Here is an 8790-nt window from a genome sequence, read left to right as displayed (position 1 = left end):
GGAATTGAAGACCACAGAAATATTAATTTATATTAATATTTTTGTTGCAGAGACATAATGAATGATCAACAAAAGGCTTTTAAGTGTTAAAAATATATTATAGTAGATAAAATTCTTTGAGGGAAATGGGATGGAAATACATTTTCAAGAGAGAAAGGAGCAATGTAAAATGAATCGGATGTAAAATCCTTCTGCTGGTTGTCCTTGGGGTTTTCTTTTAAAGAAAAGATTGGCAGTGTTTGTTTTTTGTTGTTTTTTTTTCCATTGGATGATGGTGAATATCAAATCACTTTGGTGCTAATATTTCATTTAATACATTAATTTTAAACTTTTCTGTAGAGGTAGGCTCTCACTATGTTGTCCAGGCTGGTTTCAAACTCCTGGCCTCAAACAATCTTCCTGCCTCAGCCTCCCACAGTGCTGGGATTACAGGTGTGACCCATTGCATCTGGCCCCATTTAATACATTTAAAAGAGTGGTGTAACAATTTTTATTTAAAATGTCATATTTACAATATTCTAGAATGTATACCTTTTCAGCTAATGAAACCTAAACATCCTTGTAAAAAGTGTGAGAAGTTATATAGTTTTTCAAAATTCGATTAGCAGTTACGTAAGCAGAAATGTTTAAAGTATGTATGGTAGAGCCAGGCTTCAGTTCCCTATCTTAAACACAAAGATCCGTATCACTCCCAGGTGCTGCAATGGTTTGCTGTTTTTCCTGCTTCCCCCATCTCCAAATAAACTCAAGTATCAACGTGCCTCACCTCACGTAACCCTAAGGTTTCAGCAGTTGGCAATTACACCTGGAAACCATTTTCTAAAATAAACAACAACTGTTTGCTTATGGATCAAAATGCAAAGGACCATAACATTTAGCCTCACCTTCCTACTACAGATCGAGTTTAAAAGTGCCATGGTATAGCTAAATTATAAAGAAAAATATGAATATAACTGCAAAAGTGGAAGGAGATTTGGGATACTTCTTGCCCATTTTGTTAGGCCAAATGCATCTTTGTGCAAATTAGAAAAAGGTGGTCTTCGTCCCTTCACTCCTATCCTTTTGAGGGTGGAGGGGCAGTGGCTAAAGTACAGACTGGGTTTCAGCTACCACATCCTCCTTCAGTTAGCTGCCCTCGGCGTGACAGAAACATGTGCAAACAGCCCTGTGCCTTTGTCTTATGTTCCAGCCAGCCAAGAAAAATAATGTAGAAGAGCAGCTGCTGTTTGGGGTAATGACCTTGGACCCTCCCCAATTTGTTCCAAGCCTGTTTTTGTATTCATTTTTCCCACATTTATGTTCCTGGATGGAAGCTTCCATATCTGCTCTTGGCCCTATTTGAAATTCCCTGGATTTCCTTCCTGGCTCCTGGCCTTTGGCTTTTCGTGTGGCTCCTGATCCCACACGCTCCCTTAATTTGGATTCTCCTGTCATTTCAGGTGAGAGGTTTCCCACTACAGCCTTTTGGGCCTCACCCCCAATACCCCTTTCCCATCAGAACAGCCTGGACCTTCCCCTATGGTAGAGCAGAGACAGAATTTAAATGAATTCTCAAGAAGCGCTTGGACTCATATCTAGCAAAATTACATGGCATTTAACCTTTGACACAAAAAATGCAGCTTCTAGGAATCTATCTAAAGATACACTGTGGCAAATATACAAAAAGAAGCATTATTTATCAAGCACTATTTCCTAATAAAATAATTCTTAGGTCAGGCACAATGACTCAGGCCTGTAATCCCAGCACTTTGGGAGGCTGAGGAAGGCAGATGGCTTGAGCTCTGGAGTTCAGGATCAGCGTGGGCAACATGGCAAAACCCCATCTCTAACACAAATACAAAAATTAGCCGGGCATGGTGGCATGCACCTGTAGTCCCAGCTACTCGAGAGGCTGAGGTGGGAGGATCGCTTGAGCCTGGGAGGCACAGGTTGCAGTGAGCCAAGATCGCACCACTGCACTCCAGCCTGGGTGACAGAGTGAGACCGTATCAAAAAAAGAAAGAGAGAGAAAGGAAAGAAAGGAAGAAAGAAAGAGAAAGAGAAAGAAAGAAGAAAAAGAAAGAAAGGAGAAAAAGAATTCTTACTAATAAATGCAGGAGAAATGCTAGAATTAAAATATCACCATTTTCAATTCCTAATGAAATCACGTATCTAGGCAATGACCATCAATAGCTAGATGCTAAAATCATCTGATCAAACACTGATGGGAACTTGGTAACAGATGGATCAGGCTAACAACATCTGAAACCACTGACTGGTTTTGATGTCATAAAAAGAAAAACAACCAGATATTTTCTGTCTCCTGATGAGTTGCAATTGGAACTACGTATCACCTGTAAAGTCCTCGGGCCAAAAAATTAAGCCCAGCTAGATCTTATTATACCTTTAAATCTAACAGTTTTGAAGCTTTTACAGATTAAATGAAGTCTGAGATTTGCTTCAAAATGAACCAGTTGTGGGGAGGAAGTGGGTGAGGTGTAGGTGAAACAAGATTGGCCATGTTGAGCTGGAGCTGGGCGATGAAAGCACAGGTATTTATCACACCGTCTCTCTACTTTTGTGTATTTTTTTTGTTTGGTTTTGGTTTTAAGGAGCAGAGAGTTTAATAGACAAGAAAGTAAAGAGAAGGCTGCAGAAAGAAGCTCCCCCATACAGAGACAGAGGGAGGGGGCTCCAAAGCCGAAAGAGGGGGTCCTCTTGCGTATGTTTAAAAATACTCCCAGATGAAATATTTTTGGAAGAGTACTTGGTTGGATTCAACAGCTTTTTTTTAATGTAAAAAAAACCTCAATTTTTTTTGCTTGCTCTAACGTGCCATAGAAATTCCTGAGGTTTCACTTGTTGCTTTATAATGAACTGTGTAAACACAAGCTGGAAGAGATTAGCTATGCGCAAGAAGGGTTGGTTAAATATTGAGACTGCCTTGCTGAGGGAAGCCTTTTAATGAATCTCAGTAATTTTGCAAGAGAAAAGATAACACTACATTAAACATCATTCTTTTGCACTTTGCTAAATATGTGTATGTAAACTACTGTCTGACTGTTACTGGATATATACAGCATATACATATGCACTTTTTTTACGTTTTTGTTTTTGAACGCAGCTTGCTCTGTCACCTAGACTGGAGGGCAGTGGCGCAGTCTCGGCTCACTGCAATCTCCGCCTCCCAGGTTCAAGCAATTCTCCTGTCTCAGCCTCCAGAGTAGCTGGGACTACAGGCGCCCACCACCACTCCTGGCTAATTTTTGTATTTTTATTTATTTATTTTTTTAATTTTTATTTTTTATTTTTTTTTTTGAGACAGAGTCTCGCTCTGTCGCCCAGGCTGGAGTGCAGCGGTGCAATCTTGGCTCACTGCAAGCTCCGCCTCCTGGGTTCACGCCATTCTCCTGCCTCAGCCTCTCCGAGTAGCTGGGACTACAGGCGCCCACCATCACGCCCGGCTAATTTTTTGTATTTTTTAGTAGAGACGGGGTTTCACCGTGGTCTCGATCTTCTGACCTCGTGATCTGCCCACCTCGGCCTCCCAAAGTGCTGGGATTACAAGCGTGAGCCACCGCGCCCGGACAATTTTTGTATTTTTAGTAGAGACAGGGTTTCACTATGTTGGCCAGGCTGGTCTCAAACTCCTGACCTCGTGATCCATCTGCCTCGGCCTCCCAAAGTGCTGGGATTACAGGCATGAGCCACCGCACCCGGCCCATATATATACTATTTATACATTTTTAGTATCATTTTACCTTTACATTTTACATAATTTCAGATATATTTTCCTCATAGCAAATAATTCAGCGTTTTTTGGTACTAACATCATAGTCTGTAAGCCATTCAAAAAATGTATTTCACAAAATAGGCTATCTCATCCTTTGAGCTATTGAGATGAATTAATTTATACTCCTCCTAAGATCCCTCTCATCACTAAGATTCTTTTATTTTATGACAAAACCATAGTTCTAGAAGCTTGTTTCTCCCACCTGAAAAGACTGGATTTGGGACGTGATACTGTAGAACTTCAGAGGTAAGCCTGGTGAATCTGATCATGGGGGTCTGGAGGGTGGAAAAAAAAGAGTTTGGTGCTCATGGATGGGGCTACTATTGGGGTGTAGGGGAGATTAGGTCAAAGCAAGAGGATTCAAAGGATAAGTGAATTCCTTTAGACTGGGGAAGATAATCGGAAGAGGTAGAAGGCACCGTGCATGACATTTCCTGGGGAAGCAGATGTATGTATAAAGATGTGAGTGTTGTGGTTTTGTAAAGAATGCATTCCTGAAGTTGTCGCATAATTTAAAACCTACATATTTTGATTAATTTTCTCATGAGAATAGCAGGGTATGTGTTCTCAGCGCTCACAAATGTATAATCCATTGTGGCAAATTTTTGCTTTCATTTTTTTTTTTATCATTATTGTCACAGGTTCTGTGACAGAGTTCTGGTTTCTAAATTCACAGCATACCAAGGCAGTTCTTTAAAGTTCTTGATACTTTAGCACTTAGCACCGCTATTTCATGGATGGTTGGAGAGGGGGTCCAAAAATTGTAAAATTGTGTTAACAAAAATAACACAGCAACAAAATAATAAGCAAAATCACTGCCAGAGTATTCCTTGGCTTGAAACAATATGGTTCACATCGATAGAATATGGCATCTATTTCTGTTTAATCAGTTAACCCTGCTAAGTAGCAAGAGCTTACAATTCATGTCTAAAATCATGATTTTTTAACTAGTTTTTTAAAAAATGTGGGCTATATATATATAATTTAACATTTTGCTTATAAGACTCAATTTTGCCTGGGTATGGTGGCTCATGCCTGTAATCCTAGCACTTTAGGAGGTTGAGGCAGGAGGATTGCTTGAGCCCAGGAGTTCAAGACCAGCCTGGGCAACATAGTGGGACCCCATCACTACCAAAAAAAAAAAAAATTTAGTCAGGCATGGTGGTGTGCACTTGTAGTCCCAGCTACTTGGGAGGCTGAGGTGGGAGGATCACTTGAGCCCAGGAGGTCACGCCTGCAGCCAGCCATTATTGTACCACAACACTCCAGCCTGGGTGATAGAGTGAGACTCTGTCTCAAAAAAAGACTATTTCTAAATGTGTGGCTATATTATACCATATAAATGTGGCTTCTTGGGCAAGGAAAGAGGACAATATAGATGAAAAAGAAATTGATCCTACCGGAAGTGATCCTTTTATCTGCATAACTCTCAGGCAGTGTGGCAAATAATTTGCAGTATCTACTCTATTGTTCTGAAACTAGTTTTCGTGACTTTTATTGGGAACACCATCCCCTCTCCTGCACGATCAGTTTCTCCTCTCCACGGATCATTCACATGAGTGAAGTCAGTAGCGCGCTGGTAAATGTTTAAGATCTTGTTCTTTGGGGGAAAATGTTCCTAAGTTATAGCAGTTGCCCTGGATAACTTCAAGGTATCAACCTGGAAGTTATGTACAAAATTGGCTGTCACAAGCCAGTATGAGCTAACACCAACATACCACCCAGTGTTCTTCAAACTTCAGGTCACAGCCCATTAGTGGGGCTTGCAAACATTTTAGTGGACTATAAGCAGCAATTTTTTAAAATGAAAAAAGTAGATTGTTTTACACATAACAGGAATATTGTTTTGTACAAATTTTTTTTTTTTTAAAGACACAGTTTCACTCTGTCACCCAGGCTGGAGTACAGTGGTACAATCTCAGCTCACTGCAACCTCGGCCTTCTGGGTTCAAGCGATTCTCATGCCTCAGCCTCCCGAGTAGCTGAAATTACAGGCACGCGCCACAAGGCCCAGCTAACGTTTGTATTTTTAGTAGAAACAGGGTTTCACCATGTTGGCCAGGCTGGTCTCAAACTCCTGACCTCAAGTGATCCACCTGCCTCGGCTTCCCAAAGTGCTGGGATTACAGGAGTGAGCCACTGCGCCTGGTCAAAATTTTTGTTTTTGTAATTTTAAGTACGTATGTAGTAAGTCTCAATGGAAATGTAATTCTTATGGCAGGTCACTTGAAAAAAAAAAAGCCTAAAAGTCGCCAGTGTAGTATCTTCTTTTTCAAAACAAAAACAACACAAGAAAACCTGACTTTCCCCTTTTCTCCACTGCTTCCTCAGCTATAATGCTGATTCTCCACTCCTCCTCACAGCAAAGATTTTTGAAATCTTTACAGTCATGGTTCCCACCAGTTCTTCACCTCCCACTTCAGAGTCAGAGTCCGCCATGACTTCACATTCCTAAGCCCAGTGCTCACTTCCGTCTTCCTTAGCCTGTCAGCACACTTGGCACAACAGGCTGTTCCTCCTTCTTTGGCGTCTGTGACATCACTCAGCAAATTCCCCTGGTTGTCCCTTCTCAGTCTCATTTGTTGGCATTGTCTTATCTCCCCAGGGCTGTCCGAGGTGATTTTCTCCCTCTGCTGTCCTAGGTGGCGCCATCCAGTCCCATGATGTCGTATCATTCTCCCCTCATGCTTCAGCCATGCTGGTTGGTGGCCTTTGTTTCGTGAACACATTGAATGCATTCTCAAGACCCTCAGGGACTTTGCAGGAGCTGCTCGCTAAGGCTGGAATGCTCTTCCCCACCATCTTCCTATGGCTGTTTCCTTTCTTTCACTCACCAGCAGCTTAAACTTGGACTCCTCTGGGAGACTTTCCTTGTCACCCAACTAAGGTTGCCACTCAGCTGCTCCCAATTTAATCTTCTCTAAAACACATCACTGTGTGTGTCCTCAACTAGACTGTAAGCTTCCTTGAAACAAGAACAATCAAAACTCCTTGCCCTCATGGAGTTTATAGTCTTATGATGGGTGAAGTAACATAAAATAAAAAGGCACTTTATATAGTATATTAGCATGACAAATGTTAGCCAGAGATAAAGCAAGGAAGAGTTGATAGGGAGTGTGTATGAGTGTGTTTTCGGAGAGTGTTTGCAATTTTAAATATTGGTGGTCAGGAAGGGCCCCACTGAGAACTGACATTTGAGTAGACTTGGAAAGGGAAAAGGAAATACTGAGTAAAGATTTTAGGATGGGAGTGTGACAGGCCTGCTAGGAGAACAGCAAAGTCGGTGCGGCTGTTGCAGAAAGAGTGAGAAGGAAAGTGGTAGGAGATAAAGTCACAGTGGGTGAGGACTGGGGCAGATCATGAAGTGCTCCTGTAAGAACTGGATCTTTACTCAAAGAATGAGCAAAAATTAGTAGACGGTTGGCCAGATGTGGTGGCTCAAACCTGCAATCCCAGGTTACAGGAGGTCTAGGCGGGCGGGTCACTTGAGGTCAGGAGTTGGAGACTAGCCTGGGCAACATGGTGAAATCTCGTCTCTACTAAAAATACAAAACTTAGCTGGGCATGGTGGTGTGCACCTGTAGTCCTAGCTACTCAGGAGGCTGAGGCACATGAATCACTTGAACATGGGAGGCGGACGCTGCAGTGAGCTGAGACTGCAACACTGCACTCCACTCCAACCTGGGCGACAGAGTGAGACTGTCTCAAAAAAAAAAAGTAGGTTTTAGTACAGGATTAACATGATCTGAATTATGTTTTGTCATGATCTCTCTGGCTGCTGTGTTGAGATTAAATTGCAGAGGGGCAAGGGAAAAATAGGGAGACCAATTAGGGTACTGCAGTAATAATGTAAGAGGTGTATGACTCTATCTAGAAGGGCCCATGAGGTCCTTTGCATGCTAGTATTCTTTACTGCTGTGCCTGACCATGACAGGCATTCAGTGAATATTTGCTTATTTAAAATAACACACTGGGCTAATAATTGAACAACACTGCCAAATGAGGGAGATATTTCTAGGAATAAGTTCTTAGGATTTATGAACCTTTTAATCCAGATTTTCTTTGTTAACTCTGCTCTCTGGCCCTTTTACTCAGTCCCATTTGCACCTAAATATGACTTATGAAAGAAACACAGCATTTATGTGTACTTATTTCAACTTACTTTAGCTTTGTAAAGAAGTACTAGGTTGACTCAGGGCCCAGCTTGGTGTCTCACGCCTGTAATTTCAGCATTGTGGGAGGCCAAGGCAGGAAGAGATCGTGAGCCCAGGAGTTTGAGACCAGCCTGGGCAACACAGTGGACCCTGTGTCTACAAAAAAATTTTAAAAATTAGCTGGGCATAGTGATGTGCGTCCATAGTCCCAGCTACTCCTGAGGCTGAGGTAGGAGGATCATTTGAGGGAAACCCTGTCTCAAAGTGGCGGGGCGGAGGGAGACTCAGGCAGAATTGTGAAGATATTCAATTGCTCCTGACTTTATCAATAATCTAACATTTCAACCTTACACTGATATCTATTTTATGCAAAGCATTTCACTATGCACTCGGGACTGTATAAGACAAGTTCCTTTTCTCAAACTACAGTCGAGTTGGATAGATAAAACACACAACACACACCAAAAGATAACTATAAATCCAAGGCAGTGTATGTCAAGGGTAAATTCACCTATTCAAATTGGATCTTGAGAAGTGCATCAAGCTTGGAAAACGGGTAAGGAGGAGAGAAAAGCAACAGTGAATCAGAACATGAGTTCCCAGTTATGGGACTTGTAATGAATTCCTCAATTAAAATAAAAAATAATGAAAACAAAAGCCAGGGAGGAGAAAGCCCACGTTGGTGACACTAAAATATATCTTTCCAAACAAATGTGGATAAAAGCCAAGTAGAGAAGATGAGAACTTTGAGGTCCCTAAAACAAAACAGACAGTAAGCAGCCAGCCATTCCAAGTGGCTGACATGACTTTGTTTAACTTTATTTGTATTTGTGGCTGGAGTTTTTACAGCCAATAGGTCAAACT

This window comes from Nomascus leucogenys, chromosome 5, assembly GCF_006542625.1.
Source record: "Nomascus leucogenys isolate Asia chromosome 5, Asia_NLE_v1, whole genome shotgun sequence".
NCBI classification, from domain to species: domain Eukaryota; kingdom Metazoa; phylum Chordata; class Mammalia; order Primates; family Hylobatidae; genus Nomascus; species Nomascus leucogenys.
Note: the sequence above shows the minus strand (reverse complement) of the source record.